General features: G+C 46.8%; 1 protein-coding gene across 1 annotated transcript in view; it reads left to right on the plus strand.

Moving 5' to 3' along the window:
* Positions 1-26,587, plus strand: part of LOC144147265 (sulfotransferase 1E1-like) — a 55,126-nt gene that overhangs the window by 13,262 nt on the left and 15,277 nt on the right. The gene's annotated exons all lie outside the window — the stretch shown is intronic.

The following is a 26,587-nucleotide window of genomic DNA, read 5'->3' on the forward strand; positions in this document are numbered from 1 at the left end:
GTCCACATGAAGTCGCGACCACAGTTTTTTCGGGAACGTCCAGGGAGCCGATTGAACTCTCCTTCCCATGCGCTGGGTTTTTTGGCACGCCTGGCAGTGCTTCACTTTGTCGGTAATGTCTTGGTAAAGTCCGTTCCACCACATGTGGCTTCGCGCGTCTGTTTTCATTTTCTCCACTCCAGGATGTGTTTCATGGTGCAAGATTTGAACGTCTCCCTGCAGGGACTCGGAAATAACAATACGGGCACCCCGCAAAACGCAGTTCTCGTGAATACTGAACTCCATCTGGCACTTTTGAAACTGCGACCATTCCTGTCGTTGCGGAATCTCGTCACCTGAAATTAACGATCGAAGCAGACGAGACAGTATGGGGTCACGAAGTTTTGCCTTCGAAATAGTCGAAGGAGACAGGAGTCGTGGATTGGATCCTTCAAGCATGAAGATGTCTAAGAGTTGTGGGACGTACGTTTTTGTGCAGGTAGCGGCCGCCGGCTCAAGGCGTCGGCGTTGCTGATGCACGCTCCCGGTCGGTAGATGAGCTGGTACCTGTACGCCGAAAGCGTAATTGCCCATCTAATCATTGGGTGCGATGACCGCTCCGGAATCGGCTTGTCTTGTCCCAGCAGTTATGGCAAGGGTTTGTGATCCGTCCCTACCTCGAAATGATGGCCCCACAGGTATTGATGGAACTTGGTGATTGCAAATATTAAGGCCAAGGCTTCTTTGTCAAGTTGGCTGTACTTCTGCTCTGCTGACAGAAGGCTACGAGATGCAAAAGCCACTGGGTGCTCTCCAGTTTAGTCTCGCTGTGCGAGAACAGCTCCCACGCTGTACGGTGAAGCGTCGCAGGTCAGGACGATGGGCTGTGTCGGATCGAAGTGCTGTAGGACGGGGCGGAAGTCAGCAGCTCCTTGCTTTTATTGAAAGCTTCTTCCTTTTTTGCGGTCCACTTCCACCGCGCGCCTTTCACGAGCAGCCAGTAGAACGGTCGGAGCACTGATGACATGTCTGGTAGAAAATTCCTGGAAAAGTTCATGAGCCCCAGGTAGCTTTGCAGTTGTCCGACGTCCCCGGGACTTCGAGCCTTCAAGACTGCTTCAACCTTCTTCAGTGCTGGGCGCAGGCCCTCTTTGTCAATGACGTCACCGAGGTACCCCACCTCGTTGGCGAGGAAAGTGCATTTTTCAAGCTTAAGCTTCAGGCCTCAATCTTCGAGGCGTTGCAGGACACGGTTTATATTTGTGAAGTGCTCGGCGTCGTTCTTTCCGGTCCCAATGATGTCATCGAAATACATGTTGACGTCGCCAAGGCGTGCAGCAAGTTCTCCATTTCTCTCTAAAAATGGCTGGAGCTGAAGAAACGCCGAAAGGAAGCCTGATGTATTTAAAAAGACCTTGCGGAGTGTTGATCGTGCAAAGCTTCTACGATTCTTCGTCCAGCTCCACTTGTTAGTACGCATCCTTCAAATCAAGCCTCGTAAACTTCTGACCTCCGAAAAGCTTGGCCCACAATTCCTAGACTCTCGGCACTGGGTACTTTTTTAGATCCGCGACAGGAGTATTAGTCAGCTTGAAATCTCCGCACACGCGAATGCCGCCGTCTTCCTTCGCAACTGGAACGATCATGGTTGCCCATTGATACGTTCTGACAGGTACGAGTACTTCTTCGCGTTGGATTTTTTCCAGTTCTTCTGCAACCCTGTCCTGAAGTGAGAACGGAATCGTGCGGGGCTTGAAAAACCTGACTTTCAACGAATAGTTTGGCTTTCACTCCGTTGAGGGTTCCAGGATCTTCGGATAACACGCTCTTGTAGCGCGAAAGCAGCTCGTCCACGCTCGAAAGTGACTTGATGGTGACGGTGAGGTTCATATCAAGAGCACTAATCCAGTTCCTTCCTAGGAGTGTAGGGCACTGGTCAGGGGCGAAAAATAGCGGCAAGATCGCTTTCTGGTTGCCAAACTGTACCGGGACGGTAACTTTACCCTTGACAGGTGTTACGTTTCCGCAATAGGTTCTGAGAACAACGTCTGAGGGCTCTATTGTTAGATCAGAAAAGCGCCCATGAAATTCTTTCTCTCCCATGATGGAGACGCTGGCGCCCGTGTCCAGCTCCATTCGAAGCGGTTTTCCAGTTACTTCATCAATTGCGAAAAATAGCGGAACATTTCCGGAACTTTCCACAAACCACGTCCCGTAAGTCGGTGACCGACAAGGCGAAGGAATTTCCGCGCTCCCTACAGCATTCACTGGATGTCCTCTTTTCTTGAATACTTTGTACAAGTTATGTTAACTGCATAGCATTTCTTTAACTCACGATTTCACCCGTTCTAGTTGTCCATCGTCGTCCGCACCCCTCCCCCTACACTATATAAAAAAATAATACTTACCGGCGCCAGGTTTAGATCCCACGCCCCTGCGGGCGGAACGCAAGGTACATGGTGCTCTACCCACTGCGCCACAAAGCCGACACAGAATGGTGGGCTACGAACGCCCCTTATATCCTTGACTCATTCAAACTACGTCAAGAAGCTGCTGATACAACGCATTCACTACCTATGGGCGGAACGCGAGGTACATATTGCTCTTCCCACTGCGCCACAATAATCATACCCACCTGCTAATAAATGATGTCATACCCACCTGCTAATAAATTATGTCATGTGACCACGTAATTACGTCTCCTCATTTAATTACAATACAACAACCAACAGCAACAAGTGCAACAACATTAACGTAACGCAAACTACTTAACGTGGTGCGCCCCCGGAAGTGCTCTGCATTTGATCGTGCCCCTCGCGAGGGGGATGTTTAGTTTCCTGCCGCACCCCGCACGGGGCACCTTGAGTATTCATGGTGACGGTGAGCAGCGACACCGCGGACCCCGAGCTCCCAACATAAGCCGTGTCCAACCGTGGCGATGTGTTTAAAGGTGAAGGGTAGAAGCCGTAAACGGAGGCCGTCGGAGCCTTGGTCAAGCTCCGGCCGATGGGCTCCCTGCCTGTCTACCAGGCAGGGAGCTCCGGGACCTCTTTGACTACCAGGGTAAGGTCAAAGGAGAACGTACCCCCGTCTCCCTGCTTTCCAATGTATCATATGGCATTTTCCAAACCCCCCCCCCCAAACGTGATCGGCCCCCGAAAAGGGGCCGCACCAAAGTTTCCTTTCCACCACTTCCTGACTTGAATCCTGCGAAACCGAATAACTATCCTCGCTTCATCGTGATGGAATCTGTAGACCAATCAAAACATCTTGCTTCACAGTCGGTATTTCTCATTTCGAAGTTTCTTGACGGTATTGTAGGAGGGTCGTATAAGGCCAAAAAACATCGAACCGGTGAAATTCTTGTCGAGGTCAGTAGCCAGGATCAGGCCAAAAAACTTCTTGCTCAAACCAGCATCGCCGATCTGCCAATCAGAGTCACGCCCCACCGCAGCCTAAACAGCTCCCAGGGCGTGATTTCCGACTATGACCTACTGAATGAAACTGAAGCCGACTTGCTGGAGGGCCTTCGTGGCCAGGGCGTAACAGCGGTCAGGCGAATAACTATACGAAGAGATGATAAACACATACCAACAAAGCACCTCATCCTAACGTTTGACAGGTCGAGCCTTCCGGAATATATCAATGCAGGTTCGTGCGATGTCCAGTCCGGCCTTACATCCCGAACCCGCGGCGCTGTTTCAAGTGCCAACGGTTCGGGCACGGCACGAACTCCTGTCGCGGCCGACTTACCTGCGCGAAATGCGCCCAGCACGACCACGCGTCCGAAAATTGTAACGCGCAACAGTCTCTTTGCATAAACTGCCAGGGTCCACACGCGGCCTACTCCAGGACATGTGAAAAATTTCAACTCGGAAAGAAAATCATAAACATCAAGGTAACCGAAAACATCACCTTCGCAGAGGCGCGGAAGAGGTTCGCCTCCTTCCCTCTGGGCAGGTACGCCGACGCAGCTCGCCGGGGGGCGGAGCGGCGTCTGGTTTCGGCGGGGACCCAGTACCGCGAGTCGGACTTGGTCCCGCCCCCCCCCCCCCTGGGTTGCCTCTGGCAGCCCAACCCGCCTCCGCACCGCTCGCTGAGCCAGCAGCGGTTGTGGTGGCAACCTCTTCCGTCGGCACCGGTGCCGCTCCCGTCCGTGCCTCCCCATCGTCCAGTGCGTTGGAGGGTGCATGGACACCACGAGCCCCGCACCGGCTCCCACCGCCACCACACCACCCGTGCCACTTCTGGTGCCTCCGACACCACCGGCGGTGGCGGCTCAAACGAAGGGCCCCCGAAGGGGGGCCAAGTCCGGGAGGCCCGGTTCGACGGGCACACCCAGGACATCAGACGACGAGATGGACGTCGTGCCGTTCTTGCCTGCAACGCAGCGCAAGGAGCGGCCTCCGACGTCCAAGCCTTCAGATAGGCCGCCCAAAAAGCCCAATCCAAGAGTCACAGCCCCGAAAGACGACACAAATACACACTTTCCAGTAGCTCTCACACTAAATAATGGGAAGAGAAAATATTGTTTAATGGAACTGCAGAGGCCTTCTGAATAATCTTGACGACGTGTATGAGATTCTGCATACCAATCAGCCAAGTGTAATGTGTGTTCACAAAACACATTTGAATTCTAAATACACAAATTTCTTGAATAGTTACCTGGTATACAGGAAAGACAGGGATGGCTGCAAACACTCTTCTGGCAGTGTGGCCATAATCGTCCGGAAATTCTTAGCATGCCACCCTGTCACCCTGAACACTATCCTTGAGGCTATAGCAATACGCTTAATAATATTTAATAGGTTGATAACGGTATGCTCCATATACATTCCTCCTGATGTTTCACTTACGAGCTCCGACTTCGAGGCGCTGGTTGACCAGCTGCCCGAACCATACATCCTTACAGGCGACCTTAATGCTCACAACTCTCTTTGGGGCTCTTGCAGAACGGATGCCCGAGGTCGCCTGATAGAAAAATTCCTTACATCTTCTGGAGCATGCCTTTTCAACAATAAACAGCCTACATACCATAACATAGGTCACAACACATACTCATGTCTTGACTTGGCTATTGGCTCCGCAGTTCTCTTTCCTCTTGTCGAGTGGGGAGTGGGAACTGACCCATATGGCAGTGACCACTTCCCCACCTCGCTCACATACATAGATAAAGGCCCAAGCAGTCCATCTTCCCATAATAGGTTCAATGAGCACGAGCTAACTGGAATACATTTACAGAGACATCCAAACTACACCACACTTCCATAACACACCTACACGTTGAAGAAGCTACCCAACTCCTCACGGCGCACATCCTCGACGCCGCCGAAAAGTCCATTCCCCACGCCTCTGGTGCCCCGCGCAACCAGCGGAGGCCGTGGTGGAATGAGGACTGTAGGCGGGCGCGAGAGGCCCAGAACAAGGCGTGGGGTGTCCTTCGTCAGTACCCCACGTCGGGTAACCTCATTTTGTTCAAACGGGCCAAGGCGTTAGGAAAACGTGTGCGCCGTGAGGCAAAACGAGAGAGTTGGCGTACCTTCATAACATGAATAAACTCATACACAGACACACGGAAAGTATGGACAAGAATACGCAAACTCAAAGGACAACAAACACACAGCCTGCCTCTGGTCAGCACAACAGGGGACACACTCGAAGACCAGGCTGACACCCTCGCACAACACTTCCAACACGTGTCCAGTTCCGCACACTACACAAACACTTTCATGAAACACAAACAAACGGCCGAAAAGAAGCCTATACTAGATAACAATAGGTCAACATCATCTTATAACTCAGAGTTTTCATTGCATGAGCTGAGGGCTGCTTTGAGCACGTGTAAACCCTCAGCTCCAGGCCCAGACAACATCACATACACAATGATACAACACCTGCACGCAGACACTCTTCTAACACTCTTACACCTATATAACAAGATATGGCTTTCGGGGCACATTCCAAACTCTTGGAAGGAGGCTATAGTTGTAGCTTTCCTGAAGGAGGGAAAGGACCCGTCATCCCCCTCAAGTTACCGTCCTATTGCCCTGACGAGCTGCCTGTGCAAGCTCTTCGAGAAGATGATAAATCGCAGGCTCGTGTACTTACTTGAATACAACGGTCTTCTCGAGAGCTGCCAGGCAGGCTTCAGGGTGGGGATATCGACGAACGATCAATTGTTAACTAGTGACTCGTACATCAAGGATGCCTTCGCGCACAAGCAGTATTGTTTAACTGTGTTTTTCGACCTTGAGAAGGCATACGACACCGCTTGGCGTTATGGGATCCTTAGGGACCTCAAGTCATTCGGTGTTTCGGGTAACATGTTGAACGCTCTTGTCAGTTACTTGTCGGACAGGACGTTCCGAGTAAGAGTCGGTGGTGCACTCTCAAAGGTTCACGTGCAAGAAAATGGCGTGCCACAGGGTGGCGTGTTGAGCTGCACTCTCTTCATAGTAAAAATGAACTCTCTTGGTAAGGCACTGCCACCTACAATCTCTTATTCCATGTATGTAGATGACGTCCAGATATCCTATAAATCATGCAATATGTCAATCTTCGAACGTCAAGTCCAGCTTGGTGTAAAGAAAGTTGCCGGCTGGGCAGACAAGAATGGTTTTAAATTGACTCCGGTAAAAAGCTCCTGCGTTGTGTTCTCCAGGAAGCGCGGTGTCCATCCGGACCCAGACATTCATCTTAATGGCGTGTCGCTTCCTGTGAACAAGGAGCACAAGTTCTTAGGTGTTGTGTTTTATCACAAACTCACATTCATTCCCCACATCAAGGAACTTAAAAATAAATGTCTCAAAACAATGAATATACTTAAGGTTCTCTCCCACCAATCCTACGGTTCCGACAAAGAACTCCTGCTTCGCTTGTATACTGCATTGGTTGGGTCTCGTTTAGACTATGGCAGTGTGGTATATGGGTCGGCGACTAAAACAGCGTTGCGAATGCTTGACCCAGTGCTACACTTGGGGCTTCGTCTCGCCTCGGGTGCTTTTCGCACTAGCCCTGTCGAGAGTCTGTATGTCGACTGTGATAAGTGGAGCCTTGAGAACCAACGAACGTACATGGACTTGCTATATGCTTTTAAAATTTCATCACTGAATAATCATCCTTTTTATCCTGTCTTTAACGATATATCAACATCTCTGCTCTTTGCAAATCGCCCATCCGTTCCTCTGCCCTTTTCACTTAGAGTGAGAGAGCGAGCCTGGGATCTAAGTGCTTCGTTTTTAGATGTGTACAGGTCATCCTTTTCTAACAGTTTACCGCCTTGGCAAGTTCGCCCGGTGTCGTGCGACCTTTCTTTTATGAGACTTGACAAAAATCGTGTACCACGAGCTGCAATACTGCAGCACTTTCTGTCTTTGCAGTTTAAATACACATGTGCAGAATTTTATAGTGACGCTTCTAAATCCTCCAGTATGATGTCGTGCGCTGCTCATGGTCCTAATTTCAATGCAGCCAGAACCATGAGCGTGCACACATCAATTTTTTCAGCAGAAGCGTATGGGATTTTACTGATTGTACGACACATTCTTGAAACTCAAATTCCCAATTCCATCATCTATACAGATTCTTTGAGTGTTGTTCGCGCACTGTCATCGCACAAGCCCCCCCAAAACCACATAGTTAATCTTGTATTCAGCACTATCATGTCCGTGTATGCACAGAAGCATGAGCTGGTCCTCTGCTGGGTCCCAGGACATGCAGGGATCGCTGGGAACGAGTTGGCAGACGAGAGGGCCGGTGCTGCTGCACTCAGGAACACTGTGGACATTACAACGGTACCCTACACAGACCTCAAGCCACACATAAGACAACACCTGCGCAGAACATGGCAAACACACTGGGACGAACAGATAGACAACAAACTAGATGTAATAAAGCCACACTTGGGACGGTACACATCTGACTCACACAACAGACACACTGAAGTCGCCTTGGGTAGGCTGCGGATAGGGCACACCCATGCGACGCACTCGTATCTGCTGACGGGATCTTCTAGACCCCAGTGCAGCAGGTGCGGAGAGGCCCTATCCGTAGTGCACATACTAATCACATGCAAGGCACTTCACACAACACGACACAAACACTTCAGAGAACTCTACAGACAACATATTCCGCTACATCCATCGTTTTTCCTAGGTGATGATGCCATTGTTTCCGTGAAACGTGTGTTTGAGTATTTGTCCGACGTCAAGTTTTTAAACCTCATTTCCTATCACGCATCATGAAATCTGGCCCTATACACCAGCCATGCTCATTGTCTTGTTGTGATTTTACTTTTGTTTTTGCTGATTTTACTTAGTGTTTAAGGTTCCACCCCTATCATCGACTATTGTTTTGGCGCTCTTTGCCCCAGTTGGCCTTGCGCCATAAACATCCAACGATCATCATCAGTTTCCTGCCGCAGCAAGAACTAGGCGGCCTCCTGCGCAGTTTGTGGCGCATACCCACTTGGGGGATTGGCCAGGATCTTTCTTCGTTTATTTGCTCTCAGCGTCAAACGCTTTCTTTCAACGGCATACTTTGGCTAGATGCCCCACCTGACGGCACGCGCCACATCGTGCCTTAGCATGCTTGCAAGCAGTTGCTTAGTGCGCATCTCCGCAGCGGTAGCAAGATATCTGCCGTTTCCCAGCGCCCTCTTCCCGACATGCATTTCTTGGGTCTCCTCCATGCTTGGTTTTCTCATCAACATGCTTGAGTCGTTCTTCGCGGTCTCCATTGCAACGAGGAGTTTCACCGCAGATTCAAACGTTAAATTTACTTCTTCGAGCTGGCGGCGTTGCATTGTTGCGTCAGCTATGCCGCAAACCAGTTGGTCATGAAGCATGTCCGGTAGGAAAGTGTGGTACTCACATTCTGAAGTAAGCTTTTTCAAGGCTGCGGTGTAGTCGCTGACAGCTTCTGCCCAGTGGTTATTCTTTGTGTCTGTCCCGTCCTTCGCGCTGTGATTAAGTATGAATCAGCTTCTCCAGGTTGGCGGGTGACCTGTTGTATTTGAAGCGTGACACCATAACGGAGGGCTTGCTCACGTAGTGGCTCGACAGCACGGTGAATATCTCGTATATCGCACTTCGTCGGGAGGCTTCGGAGTAACCAGGCTCCGCAGCAGCGAGTAGGTTGCGGGTCCGCAGCAGGTCAGGAACAAAGATCTTTTCTTCACGTCCAGAATGCTGTTGGCGTCGAAGAAAATTTTAGCGCGCTCCAGGTACTCCGTCCACGCCGCTTCTTCCCCGTGAAAAGGTTCCAAGGCACCATAGGAGCGTATGGTTGAAGCCGAACGAAGTATGTGCAATGACTTGCACGAAAACTGAATCCCATCCTCGTCGCCAAAATTGTTATGATCGTCTCAGAAGAAACCCCGGAATTTAGGACGTTACGATGGCGCCCAGACAGGGCGGCAGCGCTGAGCGCCGCGAAGAAGGAGCTGACGCAATGCTGGCGTAGAGACGACTGGCTTCCCCGGTAGAAATCGGGGGAGCGTCAATTGTTTTATAGAGACCGCCCTCTCCCTCGCTTGCCCGCGCCCGAGAAGCGGTGCAGTGGTGGGCACAGCCGGTCGCTCGCTTGCAGCCTCTCGCTTCGTAGTACGTTGGAATATAACGAATACAACAGTTTCCCCGTTTGTTCTTTACATATTGCCTTTTCAACAGCTGGTGCAGATTCACTTGCCGATGTAAGGTGGTCATTTGGCCTGTCTAAACTGATCTTGTTCTGCTTGTTCAGAAGCGAGGATCTGTTTTGAAGAGTGATTTTAAACTCCTGCAATCTGGTTGTGACTCACTACATGACGGGCACCTTGTTTTCACGAGTTTTCGTCGTTCCTCTCACAAATTCAGCCTTAGCTGGCATCTAATTATCCCAAGATTGCTGCTTCCAGCCTTACTTAGCCCCTCTATTTCGTGCATGATACCCAGGCTGTCCCTAAAAATGAAGTCAATTTTGTTTTTGGTTGTACCATCGGGACTTTCCCATGTCCATGTTGTGTTCCTTCATATGTAGAAGAACGTGTTCACCAACCTTTATTTACTTCTCTCGTTGAATCCCACCAGTGTATCTGCTCGACTGTTTCCTTTGTCTCTTCCGAACATTCCCTCTCAGCTTTCTCCAATTTGCTTTTAGCCACGTTTGCGTAAATTCTCCTATAGGAATGGCGAACTGCATTGTGGCCTTGTTCAATGTTGATTAGATTCCATCATAGAAGCTATCTACGCTTCATCATTATAGCTGGTTTCTGGCGCATAGGTGTGTACTAACTTTAACCTGAATCGCTTGTGTAGCTTCATCACAACAGCCGCAACTGCAAAGCTCCTCCACGTTTCCTGCTATTTTTTTGTGGATTAAAAATCCCTCCTCGCGTTCTTTCTTCTCCTGGGGTTCACTGTAGTATAGAATAAGCCCGCTAGTGAGCTCCATGATGCTTTCTCCTGTTTTTCTACTTACGCTTAACCCAATACTATCCCACTTAATCTCCGAGAGCTACTCTAGTAGTACAGCTAAGCTTCACTCTATAGACAAGGTGCGTATGTTGAACGTTATTGTGATTCTAGACAAAATTCCAAAATTGTTTCCGGCGCAAGTGGTTGCTTCGGTCACCGTACAGGACAGCGCGAGTAAATTTAGGGATCGAGATGGTCTGAACACCATAAACCCCCGCCCCCTACCCCTCCTCCCTCTGTATGCTCCTGCCCGTGAGAGGTACGGTGAACGCCTTCTGAAAGCAGCGGTAATGGTCCTCCGCTTCGTGACCTGCAATCCGCAGTGACACTTGTGGTGAGCTTAATACAAACGCAGCGGTAAACAGGTCCCCATCGTACTGAGGGCAACCACGCCCCGTTGACAAGTAAATGATTCCGCATTGGCAGGCTCTACTGCGGGGCTGCTTGGCGAGCACACGCCGTAGAATAACATCATTGCCACCGGGTTGGCGACACCTCAACGAGCTATACCTAAAGACAAACTTGCAAATAAATGGAAATTATAAAACTTAAGTTCAAAACCTGCATTTACACAAAAAAGTAGGGAGAAGAGCCGAACCTATTTTAGCTGGAGAAATCAAGACGATTCTTCTCTTACACTCCTACCATCATATCTGAACGCGCTAATGAGTGGCTACAGTAATAACTGCAATGCAGTACAATCGGCGGCCCATATTTCCCTTAGCGAAATGTTTTGATTTCCTTATATGCCCTCTTTTCAACACTTCCGATTCTCAGAGAAGTTACAACCATTTGTTTCATGTCTTGATAGCGTAAAGAAAAATTGCAACCCGCGTTGTAATTTACAGAACCGGATTTACACTGCCACCAGAAATGTAGAACAGCATTAATAAAGAACAAAATTTGATGAATAAGTTCCTTGTTTATACCTTGAAAAACAGCGCAAAAAACCCAGACGCAGAGAGGTTACACAGACACGAGCGCTGCTTACACAGACAGCGCTCGTGTCTGTGTAACCTCTCTACGTCTGGGTTTTTTGCGCTGTTTTTTAAGGTGTCGTGCATACCAAACTAGCCCAAAGTCAAGCTTTATTGCCATTGTTTAAATACGCAACCTGGAATACGGAGGTAAAACTACGCTACACCAGGAAGGATGCGACTGTGCTTTGTGCTCTGCAGACATATTAATGAGGAATGGAAACACGTGTGCAAACAGAATGCCAGTGCCACCGGCAATATCCCAGTAGCTGTACCAGGGACATAAGCTGGGCGAACAATTTTCTGTCAACAAAAGCATGAAACATGCTTTTCTACCTAAATAAATACTGAAAAGTTGTTTCGTTTATGTGAAGGAAACTAAAAAATATCTGGAAAAATATTTACATTCGCTTCTAGATGCTGTTATTTTGGCGGTGCCCTAAAGCCCCCAACCCAGCAAAGAAGGCGTTGCGCCAGGGAGACCGCCGCATTTTACCGTAGAGTCATACACCTAGGCGTATTCCCATCGCTGCCAAAGATTTATATTCGCCAACGTGCATGTTCACCTTCCAGCCAGATCGGCCCATTCTATACGGGATTTAAAGGAAAGAAGAAGCAACGCGTAAAAGAAATCAGGCCGCGTCCGACATAAAAAGCATGACAGTATGTCTGCAGTGCTCGGGACTCTGATTTAAACAATAAAAAAAATTGCTAGAGCTTGCACTAGTGGTGCAAGGCTGGAGAAACAGCAGAGCTAGCGGCCCCTCCACCTTCGTCGGAGAGGCGGCTGTTGCCCCTCACCGAGATTTTCGAACTTGCCGCTCAGAGTTCTCTATGAGTGCCGGCATGGAGCGTTCGGTCAGCAGCCTTTCACATCTATCCCCAACGTGGACCATTTTAGCACGCGCTAGAACCCGAAGCAACCGGCTTCGCCAACTCGCCGTCCGTAGCACCAGCTGTCGTGTGCTTTTTATTTGAAGGGTGTACGCAGGTGAATAGTTTTCTTCTTGTTTTTTTTGCAAGCTCCTCATGTGGTGCAGGCCCAAGCGCTAGCAGGGACGACGCCAGGCCACCGAACGAAGCTCAAGCCTAAATATCTCTGCTTTTAAGAGCGGCTCATAGGGGCTCACGTGCGGCAGTCATGCGTTTGCGAGCGAAGAAACTAATGAGAGAGTCAACTAACGAGCGAGCTAGCGAGCGGACGCCCACGTGAAGTGCAAAGCCAAACCTAAGAATAGCCTAAAGGAAATATTGATGTGCGCCCGGAATTTGATGATACCTCAATCGGACAGACACGGGTTTGAGAACGGTGGGAAACCAGTTTTGATTGCCACCAGGGGGTGCGTTTTTTTTTCTTTCTGATTGGATGTTTTCTGTTTGCGTTGGGCCACGTAAGGAAGGGTTAAGCAGCTCCGCTGTCAAAACTGACTTCACAAAGGCAATCCTTTTGCCCTGTCATAAACCTTGGTGAATTCGCAATGTTTTTATCGTACGGAAAACGTAAGCAATCAGAGACGTATAGTATGCATTGGTATGACAGACGCAGTTTGATTTGACGCTAAGATAACGATCACAACAAAGCTATAAAATATTGCGCCTGAAAGACATGAAACTCTTCCCATGTATTATAAAAATAGCACGGCAGCTGGGACTGGCCACAGGAACACATTTCTTTAGGTTAACATTCACGCCAACACCAGGAAGCGGTCACGTCAGGTTGATTGGAAAGCAAAAGAAAGGTGGACGTTAACATTAAGAAGATCACACTCGGCGTTTTGCCGTACCTTTTTATATCTTTCAATCGCTTTTAGTAACATAGCTGAGCTCTCTGCTTCAAAGCAAGCTTTGTTGTGTTATCACCTTCCTGGCCGCCGCCGCCGCCACGCTATTGTTTGCGGTTATGTTACAATTTTATTGTGTGATGAAGGAAAAAAAGACAGCCGTGGCCGTTCGTTGTGTGCTGCCGTGAGGGTCGTGGAACGCTACGCCTGATAATGGCGGAGCATCGGATACCACGGGCTCATTCTTTCTTCAGGATCAAACACAATCAGCGGAGTAATGAGTTAAACAGCCAGATTTCATTTTTAATTTTATCTTGAATTCAATAATGTGACCGCCATAGTGCTAGGAGGAATGTGGACAAATGCCATGTGTTGGGTCATTTGTAATGGGCAGGCTTGTAGCACTATGTTGCCGTTACGCCGAAAATATTTTCATTTTATTGAAAAACAAGAACAAAATACGTTGGTTATTTTGGGCTCCGTTATTGTTGACTTAGAACAATTTAAATATTATTTTTTATCGCTACAAAACAGTTTTAAACCGGGGGTCGTGCGAACGTGCGCCTGCTGCGAATTCGCGGGAATTTCACGTCGCCGAAGGTGGGTAAAATGTTTTGCCCTATTTCACGGTGACGGCCGGCGCCATTTTCAAGCACTTACGTACCATCACGACACTTCTACCCAAGCTGAAGTTGCTAATGTTTCAGTTTATTATTCGTTCCAAAAAAGTAGTACAGTAATAGTATTATACAGACGAGGGTCCCAATGTTAAAAACTGTGACGGCACCCTCGACAACAATCAATAAATTAGATGAAGTAAACAATCAATAAGTGAATGGCAATCAATGTGTCACGCAAACGTTCCCGTTAGCTGTTTATGTTACGTTACGTGTACAAAGCCTATCCAAGAGAATGGAATGGATGACAAAAATAGGGGTGAAATAAAAGCCGTACTCTTGCTGGATTGCAAAGATCGGCCTACAATGTCATGTCCGCAGCATTTCGTGAAGTTTTCATTGTCAGCCAAGAATAATGCGCTTTTAATACAGACAGATAAAGCAAAATTTAAAACGGGATGTAAATAAATGTTATAAAACGTCAAAATGACGAAAGCACGCACAACCGCTTTGTTAACAGGAAGCACGTGACCAAAACTGGAAGACAGTCGGACAGTTTCCAGCGATTTCACAGTTCACGGTTGTGGCAATCCCGCAATAGTTGCGGAGGACAATCTCACGGGATGGACATATTCTGTCTGAGGAAGAAGATGTGGGGCGAGACGACCTAGGTCAGAACATGGCGGACTCGGCTGGGCGAGGTGTGCGCAACCGGATCGGCTGAGCAGTGGACCTTCGCGGAGCCGGACTCCCAGTAAAGGTGTGATTGAGGGGGCTCAGTGTCTTTCTGGGGAACCGCGGCCGGGTGCAAAAACCCCGGTACCACACGGCCAATTTACGAAGTCCAGAAATGGGCCCCGACACACTTCCATTTTAGCGAGCATCTGGTGCTACATTGATCATTACTGGCCAATCTCAGTTAGTGCGCATGTTATTTATTCGTTTGGTTAGGTTTATCTTGCAGCGAAATGTAAACTGGGAAACTGGGGCTGAGCCTGTCTCGGTGGACATTGCGGAGGTTTTCGCGGGTATGTCTTGTGTCAGCGACATCATAATTGACGCAAGGGCTTTGAGCTTCCTACGACAGCTGTGACGTCACTAACCAGTCTGCTTTGTGGGCATGTCGATAGGCCTATTTGCACGGTCAACATGGGGTTACGTCAAAGGTGAGCCTGATGACTTGGTAAGATTCCTCGAACACATACCTAATCGATCTTCGTGTTCGGTTTGTCGACGTTTTCTATGCCCAAAAACACAAGAATTAAATAGTTCCTCCTTTAGAAAAAGAAAACAATAGGGCATGTGTACTTCGGAATGTGTGCTGAGGCTGCGATCAAGAGGCCGTGGGTTTGATTCCCATCCAGTCTCAAAGTCTTCTCAGTGTCGTTTTTACTCTAATATGTTGTCTTGTTTAAACCAGTGTGTCAATACAAAAAAAAGTACCGGTTCAATTACGTTGCAGGTTCGGGGGAATTTCATTTTGTTCCGGTGCAGCTCCGGTTCGACTAAGACCGGTTCGACTAAATCACAACCCTAACCGGTTCGCGAGCCCCTTCGGAGAGTAAATTTTAGCAAAGTGCGAAAAAGTGTAGTTTAAGGTATGAAAACTAAATACAATTCTGGTGCATTCAGAACACTGCTTTTTCCTGTAAAAGGTGTAGAATTTTAAATACAACAGTAAGCATTTAGGCCAGATAATGAGGGAAAGAGATAACGTAGTGACCATATAGAAGCGGGTTTCCCGCCAAACCCGAATGTTGCCCTTCCGTCTACTTAAAGCAACCACCAACTTTCATGCTGTCTGTGGGCTATACATTCTCCCACTTTCTTTGTTTTGTTGTTGAAATCACACTCCTGTCTCCGTTAGTAACCCTGAACATAAAACCTCTTAAATTGCGGGACTGTACTGGCGCGTCACATTACTAGAATTAGCAGAGGACTTGTTTTTGTATTTTTATACCAGCAATGTACTTTTTTGTCAGTTGTATGACAAGTGAAAAACTCCTACAGCAGCCACGTAAACGCTATCAATCGATTCGATTGTTCGGCCACACCGGATAATTTTAAATGCAGAGCATTTCTTAGCCTCGCCTGTTCCTGCGTCGGACGGTGTCAACAGTTCCGCGTCCGCAGCAGGTGCGCCTCTCCTTCCCACCTCTCTCTCAACAGCAGCTGGCGCGCGCATACGTCGTAGCCAGAACGTTCGCTCCGTCGTGGTCTCGGCGTAACAGGTGCGTGATTGCAGCGCGGTGGGGTGTGGAAGGGCGCGCGCTGCTTGAGCATGCGCTCTCTCCCCCCGTACTGCTCTCCCTCTACTGCGCGCTCTGCAAATATAGCGGCTAGCGGTCGCTCGTGTTTCAGTCACTGCGTTGCTCCTTCCTTCATTGGTTGACGCTCGTGCCCACGTTTACTCGTGTCTGCTACTCCAGCATCACGGAACAAGCGATTGAAGCAACACTGCCTTCAATCAGTACTGAGGCCCCAATGCTCTGCATTTACTCGTGTTCCCCTCGCGGGAAGGCGCGGGAATTCTTTTTTTGTGGCAGCCCCCTTCTGGAGAATGTGAGCTACAATTCTGTCGAAAATGAGCTTTAGCAACGCTCAGTCACTCTTAAAAGCTCTGATCAATGGAATGACTTTTCAGGTAGCTATTATTGATGTATGCATCAACATAAATACATCCCCATTCAGGCTGACTATCAACGCAGTTCCGTCCGCGATGTTACGGTATCGGTGAAGGGGTTATACAATTACAAACTGAAAGGCTGATTGGACGCGTGAAGCACAACATGGAAATCTTTTGGAAAGACGTTTTTTAATTTGTCGACAGCGCTTCTCCCCCTCCTGAACCAAAAGCAGCGGAAGCAGAGCAGCGAGTTACACCAGTCAGTCAAGTGAATCTCCGAAACAACCAGCCGTGAAAGACAGAAAACCATTGAACAAGTGCAGAGTATGAACTCCGGGTAAATGTTACAGTTGAGGATCAGCTTGCCTTTATGGAGGGGTGCTTTATTTCTTTAGGGCCGTTTTTTTATCCGAGACGAAATACGTAGCCCCTGCGAGTTTGACGATTACAATTCCTTGGAGAAAGACAGATAGCTTGTCATACGCTAAGAGTTATCTTTGCCACATATCTATTGTGATTATTTGATTATGCCAAAAAATGCAAAATTGTCAGCTCTGCGCGTCCTAAAGCAATTGGCCACGTACCTGTTTCTTCGCTGCAAATTTTGTCTAAAGACCATAGCGCCCCCCTCTCTTTCCCGCCTACTTTTCACGCTGTTTCCCTCCTTTCACGGTCCATCCGCCAAAAACACAATGATGTTGTGCCAAATTTAATTCAAATTTCCCGAACTCACTCTGCTGCCAGGTTATTTGTTGGGACCTTTTTTTTATTTTGTAAAGAATTATTGTTTTAACGCGTTTTTTTTTTCGTTTGATTCCGCAAAACCTGCGACGCAATTTTTATTTATTCGGAAGATCTGCAACTATCACGTATGTAGTATTGTTCGCCCTGGAATATCCCTAATATTTGCCGTTACTGAGAAATGTTGACAAGTATGAAGCATTGTTCCAGCTTTAGTTGGTCGAAAATTGTTTTGCCTAAATATTCTTCTCGTTCAACAGCCGCTCTCGTTCGATTTCTAGCCGGGCGACTGAATCAAGGAACGCATAGAGATTTCCTTTTGAAGTAGGCCAAAAAAGGCTATCGCCTACAAAACTAACTAATAACACCAGACACCCCGACTGCCGCGGCAAATTTTTGTTTTTCTGATTTGCACATCTAGTCAATTTCATTAGGTTTGGATTCGCAAAAAAAATATCAATCCATCTCAGCCTACTTATTCTGCGAGGAGTAATGGAAACCAGGGAATCCCATTGCGAAATAACGGTTCTGGATACCGACGCCTTCAAATTATCGGTAGTTTTCCCTCATTGAAATGTACAGGGCTGCGTCGGGACCAGGGCATCAGTTCCAATTAGCGGTAAGTTCGAAATAACCGAGTTCGAATTAACGAGCTTTCACTGTATTATTCTTTGCGCCTCGCACAGTTCGTGCATGTTGCACGTGATGAGGGGCGGAATTTCTCCTCTGCGGACTTTCCAGTTGGCCGTAATAGCCAGCGTAACAAAAGTTTACAAAAGAAGGGCAGAAACCCAACAACATTTTTAAAATGGCTTTTTGTAGTTGAAGTGCCCCTAAATCACGGAAAAAAACATGACCTACAAAGTGCCGAGTTTTAGCGGTAAGGTAAGCAGACATTATTTGCAACGTCAGTGCTCACTTAGAGTAACCAAAATGCGGAATTAGCAAAGCAATGATGAAAAATTACTTTACATAAGTTACTTTAAAACTCCGCACAAACTAATATTGAAAAGTATTTCCCGGCAACACTACTTTATTTCCGTTTCGGGGCTGCCTGGTGCAACGTACACTTTTCTCGGCATAGGGGCAACACAGAACGAAAATGTTTCATTTTGTAGCAATTCTGAAAGTTAATACGTGCGGCAACAAGACACAGCCACGTGCCGTTGGCGATTTCCGTTTTTCTTGTTGACTGGGATGTGTGGGGTGTTTTATACTTTGTGATTTTGCTGGCCGAACTCTGGTAAGGAGGTCTCCAATTAAGAGCGTTGTTTTCTTTAAAAATCACACAGGTGCCTTTCAAATTGTCAGCCAGATACCCTTGTAGCGGCCACGAATCGTTTACTGAGAAAAGGAAGCAATGACGTGTATTGGCAGGCGACGGAAATGTCACCAGGCACAATGAACTTTTCTCGGAGATTGAAGTTGCCTCTGCTGTGACTATTGCTTCACTATATTTGGTTTTTTCTCTATTCCCACTTTTTGTTTCTGCTTAAAGGTTTAATAATGGCTACGAAAAAAAAATTCTTTAAAGTTCCTTTTTCACGTCTGCAAACACGGTAGGGCCTGCTAGAGCCAATTACTCCACTTGTCACCAATACTGAAAGAAAAACCTCTAAGCAGAGAGTGGTCCCATGCAAGCAAGTGGGTTTATTTAGTTTAGCTGATCAGTGACTTTCTGAGAAAGCTTCAACTTCCGGTTTTAGCACCTGAAAAGCAATGTAATACATCGGTTTCTTAGAACCTGCCTGCTACCGCGGTTCTTTCACTGCATAAGACGTGTCAGTAAAAGCTGTGACTCCAATTCGTCAAGGAGCCCCGAGGGCTATTTTTGACCTTCGAGGAAAAGAAAGACATTTCCAACTATACCGCGACTCTACTACACCATAGAACGTGGACCAGGAAACGACACAACGCAGGGCGGGGATGTCAATGTCATCTTATAAAGTACGGTGAGGAATTGGGTTACGTGGTTTCGCATGATGACTGACTGCTTCTCAGGCTGCAAGGACCGCAACATAATAAAGACAAACCAACCCAACAAAGTTTGCAGCACTAGTGCCAACGAAAAACGGCTTTATAACAAGTGTAATATTTTCTTGGGGTTCAAAGCACGTGAAGAGTTTGCTGGAGTGAAGGTGGCGCCCGTCAAATGAACCGGCGCGACGCCATCTTGCTAGGGGAGAAGACGCGTAGTTGGCGCAGTGTGCGTGCCGTCCGTGCGAGGAAAAATGTTGTTGATTCGCCTTCGCGCCATGTAACGCGATCAAAACAAGTACGGTTGGTTCGTGCGTGGCTTACGGTTGTGCAAACAGTGTGAATGCGGCGCCGGGATTCAAATTTCGCACGTAAGTTGCACGCGGGCAAGTTTATTCCAAACAAGTCATGCTGGTGGAATTGTGTCGCGCAGTATTTGCGCCTTCAACGTTCAATTTCTTTGCTGCTAGGTATAATAACGATGCTGAGTCAGTGTCTTTTGTCAGTGTCTTTTTTTTGCCATTTGATAGTATGTTTTATCAATTGGATGTCTTGGATCATAAGCCTGTCTTCTTTCTAACAAAAAACACTTTGTTTTCCAAATTACAAACTAGTTTAACCTTTTTCGGTAGTTCATGTCACTGGCAATGTAATCTCATGGTATAGTTTACCAGAAAGATTGTTGGTTCTTTTTTGCAGTTTATTTTTGTGTTAGGTTGCGCAGCAATGCTATGAACGTAATAGTAATGGTTACGGTCATACTCATAAAAGTTTTCTGTGTCGGGTTTTGTCACTCCATTATGTCTGTTATCACAATACTGGAATATGGGTGTTTCGTGTTGTTGCTCTGAAAATGCAGCATTTTATGATTACTTAGTTTGTTGCATAACTGCAGTTTTTCACTCTACAGTGGCAACTCTCAATTGATGTTTGTTCTTACAACTTCCAGGATCAATTTCTGCATTTCAACAGTTTACAATAAAGAAAATAAGTGTTGATGACTTTGCGAGTTCCTATGTATTTGTGTTTACTTTGTTGCAGATGGATATCCGAGCATATAGAATGAAAAAAAAACAATTTCTGTATACGCGGATTGTGAGCTCTGAAGAAATTGCTTTGGTAAAAATCAATACGGCGACGTCCGACACGGCTCGCCTCATAGTACGCAGTGTTGAATTATAGCTTGAGAATCTGTTACGTAATTTAGAAGTGCTGGGTAAGTCCGGGAAGACCGCTGCAAAGCACTTGGCATGTGGTTTCTTGCACAGCAAGATGGCCGCCACCGGCTTCAGCCGAGCCCATTGGTTGGTATAGGAATCTTCCACTCCAACAATTGCTTTAACCTCCTTGGTTACAACATACAACTGGACAGGGAAGAGTGATGTTCTGCGCCTCTGTGTGTGAGCGAAAAGATTTCTTTCACTTTCGTTTGACCCATTTCCGTTTGTATCTTGTAACGCCTGTTTACGTGTCAAGCACTCCAAGCAATTACTGTTGGTTTGCTCTGGTGTTGTCCACTTCGTTTGTTTGTCTTCTTTACCTTTTGTGCCGTGTAGTCTAAAGCGCAGTGAATTATAACCTACGGCAGAACGTCAGTTCCGCGGAGTTGGGCTCAGCGGAGTGCGCGGAAGATTACTGACATGAAGGTAGTCGGCCCTGACAGTCAAAGGGAACGTTGCTCACGCTTGTTCCTAAGAAAGGCCCCTTGGCCGTCCATACCGGATCGCAGAGTCATTGTGCTGCCCGTTCCCACTAGACTTACAAGGGAGAGTTTTGGGGGCAGGGCATGCTTGCCGAGTGGGAAGAACAAGCATTTGAGTAGTCTCCTTCAATGCCAGGATCTCCGCTGACCTGAAAACCCCGTGTATGTTGGGCGCTATATTTTCTGAGTTTAAAAAAAATTCAAAAGATATTTGTAGCAATCATATTGTGACTATTGTGTATTTCTTAATTGAGAGCACGATTCGCAGTCCCCAATTTATTACCAAATCGCCTTGGCTTAGCTTTTTATCGGAGAAGAAAGTACCCTAATTTCTGAGAAGCTGCTTCTTTACTTCACAGAAGTTTTCTTACTTCGTTCATATTTAACTTCCCAAATTGACCTGGAGGCGAAGCTAATTAGCAATCTGCACAAGACTTTGTTGAAGGCGAATATCGTGCACTTTGTGTTTACTGTTAAACTGCAAATTGCAGCTTCTTAGCTTCCGCAGGTTAGGTCTGCTTCCGATTCAGCGAAAAAGGAAGCACTGCGTTTTATTTCACCAACACCAATCCTTGTAAAACTGTGACATTTTTTTCTTCAGTCTGTGCAGCTGCTTAACTTTCCCTGATATTGACCGCCAAGATAAGCAACCATCCCAGTTGGGGATTACAGAAGTAAATTTTTACTGCTTACAGTTGATAACCAGTTACTTGACTCTTTAGTTGAGACAGTTGATTTACTCTGCTGGCTTAGGCAACAGAGTGAATTTTATCTGTGTGTGTTTTTTTGAGCTACCGCAGAGTCATGCCCCTGCAGCACTTGTGTATTCTTTTTTATTTCGAGATAAAATTGCGAAAAAACAAGATCGGGGCGTGTTGTGATTTACCTATCCGGTTTATGTCAGTAGCATGAAGCAGAAAGGAAAGAATAAAACACAGAAAGACGTCACGAGCCCGTTCGCGTGCCCACCGCCGTCTCTGGAAAGGGCAAGCGTAAATGGTGAGGCGAAAATACCCGTCAGGAGGAAGGACGCCTTTCTGTGCGTGGCAGTCTGGAAACATTTGAATTACAGATGGGAACACACGTGCATGCGATATGAAATTATTACCCCAAACTCTTCCGGTAAATTTAAAGCGAAATTTTATATGCAGAACGATGACGAATGGTAGGAAAAGCAATTTTGTTTCAAAGTGAAGGCGGAAAAGTGACTCGGTGGACTTCGAGGCAAGCCCTTATCTATGTGCAGAGCTATTTGGTATTTATGCGGTGAGTTGTTTAGTCATGAAGCCAGAAGGCAAAGCTGGCTGTGGAGATGTCACCAAAATTGGCGGCAAAGCTAATCGTGCAGGCGTTACAGGCTCCCCAGTTGGGACACTACTAGTAAGGCGGCAGCCTTTCATGCCTCCTTCTGCTCTAAAGTGCCGTTGTTGTTGCACTTGTTGTTCGGTCAAATAGGTGGTCACACACCAAGAAGAAATACACAAAAAACTAGCCCTGAACCACCTCGCTTCCCAACTTACGTCGCTAATAAACGATAGCCTAAGGCCACTCCTCCCACGTACGCTTCTCTCGTGTTTTCTCCATCTACCACTCACGCTGTTCCTCTCCCGTCTCTGTCCACGCAATAAAGGTTCGTTCACAAAGCCGGCATGTCATCTATTCCGACTGTCGAGTCTCTGCACTCCAGCCACGAGAGCGATGCTCGGGAGCCAGGCTTCTTCGTATCTGGTGGTTGAAACACTGTTTTAAACACGTTATTTTAATTTGGTCTTGCAAAAATGAAGCATACACACATCCACTTTTTATTAAAAAGCCGTGTTAACACCACTAATAAGTAAGCGTTCTTTCTCAAACAGGTTTACATATTATCACAGTTTTCAGATTGAATAGATTGAAATTGTCTTTTTCATATGACCGTGTAATCAAGTGTTCTCCCAAAGTCAGCCGTGCGGGCGAATCAAGTAACCGACAGAATGAGAGACAGATAGACAGACAGACACACAGACAGACAGACACACACACAGACCAATGTTTCTGGCGTATAAATAGCCCAAGGAATACCCATGTGATCGCGTGGGACTCCAACCCTGGTCTGCGCCGTAGCAGCCCAGTGCTGTGGAAACTGTGCTTCCTCCACACGTTGCCACTGTAGAACAAAAGTTATTGTTTTTTATCTTTTCCTTGTGGCCCATGCGCACTGGGGGGATTGGCTACGAGTAGCGAGCTTTCAGAAGCAATGTGCCCGCTTCACATAATTCACAACGCTTTGAATTCGCAACGTCAAAGTTGCAGAATTACTTGCGCCGTGTGAAGGCTGAACGTGACTGCACATGAGTAGAACATGGTTCCTCCAGCTGCGCATTACCCTGATTTTAATGGAGCAGTGGTGTGTGCGAGTCCGATTGCTGACCTAATTTGCTGCAAACAACGCAGAAATAAATATACAATAAGAGACGCATACTCAGTGTTGAAGAAATGACGTAGTAGTTTATTATTTTCTCGTTCCATACCTCCATTTCGCGCAGTTTATTTATTAATTTATTTATTTTCGTGTTCTCATTTTCCCCCTAAAGGCAGAGTTCATATGCAGTCTTCCTTTGTATTTATTTAAATACGGATTAAAGTCCCTCTCGGTGAGCACCCATTTCCTGAATAGTTCCGATGGGTGGGTATAAGCCACTCTTCTGGCACCACCACCACCAGACAGCGGTTCATTTATTTTGCACCAATGGACAGAAAAACGAACGCGAAGAAAGCGGTGGAAATACGATGTTGCTGAAATGAAGCAGTAATAATTATGTTCAAGCTGTTTTCTTCAAAACACCTAAGCCATGTTATGTGTCTCGAGGACTTCTGATTGCGTTAGCAATATGTAGGCCATTTTGGCGACATTTTTGCCGATTATCTGCGCCCAGCGACGGACAGAGAAAGAAAACCATGGAATGCGTACGGAGAGGTGACGTTAGCCATGCCGGCGTCAGCGTTTACTTAAGTGGCAGTGCGTTAAAAACCTCTGCTTCTTATGTTCATTACACGTGCCACGCTCAGCATGGTTGAGGCTGCGCAGTTGGCAACAAAGCCTGCCTGCGAGCGCGTCTCAACCTTGCGCTACACGTCACCTTTCAAGTAGCAGTTGGCTCAATTGGCTCGCTTATATATACGCCCTATGTATTTATAATGACGCACTCGATAGACAATTGGTTAAACGGCCTGCAAGAGGCCTTTGAAACTGGCGTGTAGCCAACGTGTAATTCGGCGTAACATGGTACAAAGTCGGGCTGAAAAAAAGCGATAATGCAATTTGTAGCCGTGCAATGAATTCATCGACCCACCCACGATCGATGTGGAACTGCCTCCGTACACCACGTACGGTGGGTTTAACTGCACGCAGATTGTGGAATTAGCTGTAGTTGGTAGGAAGCCTTCAAGTCACAGTGCGGCTGGTCTCCTTCTCCCCGACACGCGACTATCACAAGGCGATTTCACTAGACTGGCCAGTGCCAGGGCAGCCAGCGCGCGGCGGCGGGAGTGGCAAAAAAGATAGAATGGGGAATCGCGGTGATGTCGTGGCGACATTAGTGGATAAAAATGGAGCGATAGGGCGCCAATTGCCCTGCAGAAGTGCGCAAAAGTGACGAGTGAAGCAATTAAAGCGATAGCATGGCGGGAATGGTCGGACGGGGCGTGCTGGAAACACCGTTTTTCAGGGTACTAAATCCAAAGTAAGGCATTTGCTCCTGTCCGAATATCTTGTTTCCGATAGGATGAACTCGATGTTCGCGCGTTCCCGAAAATCCACACACACACAGACACTAATCTCTGGGGAATTCAAAACAATACTTTCCCTCACCCAACTTTGCTACACCGCCTCTTTAATGCCCAATATCCCCCCAAATGTAATTTTTTTACCTCACATCATAGTCGGGTGTTGACAAGTACAAGTTCAAATACAGGTACGGCTACTTCAGGCGTCATGCAAATCCACCAGAAGAATTCTTTTGAATCACCAAAAAACGAGAAAATATTTTGAAATATATCGCTAAACAATTGCCTTGGGCTTCACTCCAACTTAACAAAACTTGCTGATCTAGTGGTTCATGCTTATTAGAAAGAATAAAAGGAGCGCTAAGCAGACGAAGACAAAGTAGACACATTCACCACATACAGGCGACAAATTACGACACACCACATACAGGCGCCTGTATGTGGTGTGTGTGTCTACTTCGTCTTCGTCGGGGTAGCGCCCCTTTTATTCTTTCCAACTACTCTAACCTTTTACAAAAACATAAGGACGTTTTTCCGTCATACGAACTTAGGAAGCATCGCTTCTGAGGGGCCCACTGCAGATGATCAGTGACGCCGCGATCAGGAACGGGAACAAAATAAATTATCACAGTCACGCAATGCATAATGACGAAGACTTCAATGAACCACTTAATAATAAACAGACTGTAAAAACAGGCCGCACTTTACGGCTTCGCCGTTTAACCATATCTCCGCGGAGTGCATGGGAACGTCTTTTTTGTTTCCTTTATTTTGCAATTTTTGCAGAGATCGCAAAATAAAGGTAACCCTTTTGCGAGTTCGCGCGCACTGTTCATTGTACAGTTCCCCTCTTGAAATGCACATCGATGTCACATTAAATCTCGGAATACCGTGGAATGCCAGTAGTTCCTTAACTGTTCTTCTGAGACAAAGAGAATTACTTATATGCAGGAAAGAAAAAAAATATCCACACCTCACCAAAAAAAAGGAACTGCAGAGAATATGTTCAAAATGAATACCTGTTACAGGCCTCGCCATAAAAAGTGAACATCCAGACAATATGTTCAAAACAAATACCTGTTTTGGGGCGCTATTCCAGAAGGCCCGAGACAGCTCGCTCCTGAGTTTTCAGTTGTTCCTGAAAAATGAATGCACTTTTTGCTGAAACGATACGCTTTGCCCCTATACACACTAAATTCGTGCTTTTTCCCTCTACACAACCTAATGCACGCACAGCTAAAGCTAAAAAGGGTCCACTCAACCATTTCAGTTTTCTCTCACTGAAGGGCCACCCAACCTCTTATGTGACGTCAGCTCATCCGCACCTTTGCTCTCAAATAGCCTTCACGTTTACTCATCACTTGGAGTTAAAAATAAAAAAATGAAAAAGTGGACGCGCCTGTAGCCTCCAGGAGCAAAAGTGTATGCAGCGAAAACGAACATGAAACCGAACAAGAAACCGAAACTCCCTGCTTTGGTTCTGTGGATACGACACATACATCATACATGCGCGGGCTGTTTAAGTGCAAACGAGTGTATCACCATTGCGACGCTTCGTATTAAATATATATGTATATATGTATAGGTAAATATATATATATATATATATATATATATATATATATATATATATATATATATATATATATATATATATATATATATATATATATATATATACCTTTATAGTAAGGAAATGAGGGGCTCGTTGAGGAAATACCGAAAGATAGGTCAGCAGTCTACGACGCCAAAGGAGGCATAGGGGTGTGGTTAGGCTCTTTTTTTTTACTTCGGGTAATCAGGTGAATATTTTTTTAAACATACAGAACAAAGAAAGAAAAACACGCGCCCAGAGTGGGGACCAAACCCACGCCTTTCGATTACATGTCGAATGCCTTACCAATTCGGCAAGGTAAGCCATTCGACATGTAATCGAAAGGCGTGGGTTCGGTCCACACTCTGGGGGCG

Source organism: Haemaphysalis longicornis, unplaced genomic scaffold (genome assembly GCF_048455015.1).
Source record: "Haemaphysalis longicornis isolate Haplotype H1 unplaced genomic scaffold, Haemaphysalis longicornis Haplotype H1 scaffold_7, whole genome shotgun sequence".
Classification (NCBI taxonomy): domain Eukaryota; kingdom Metazoa; phylum Arthropoda; class Arachnida; order Ixodida; family Ixodidae; genus Haemaphysalis; species Haemaphysalis longicornis.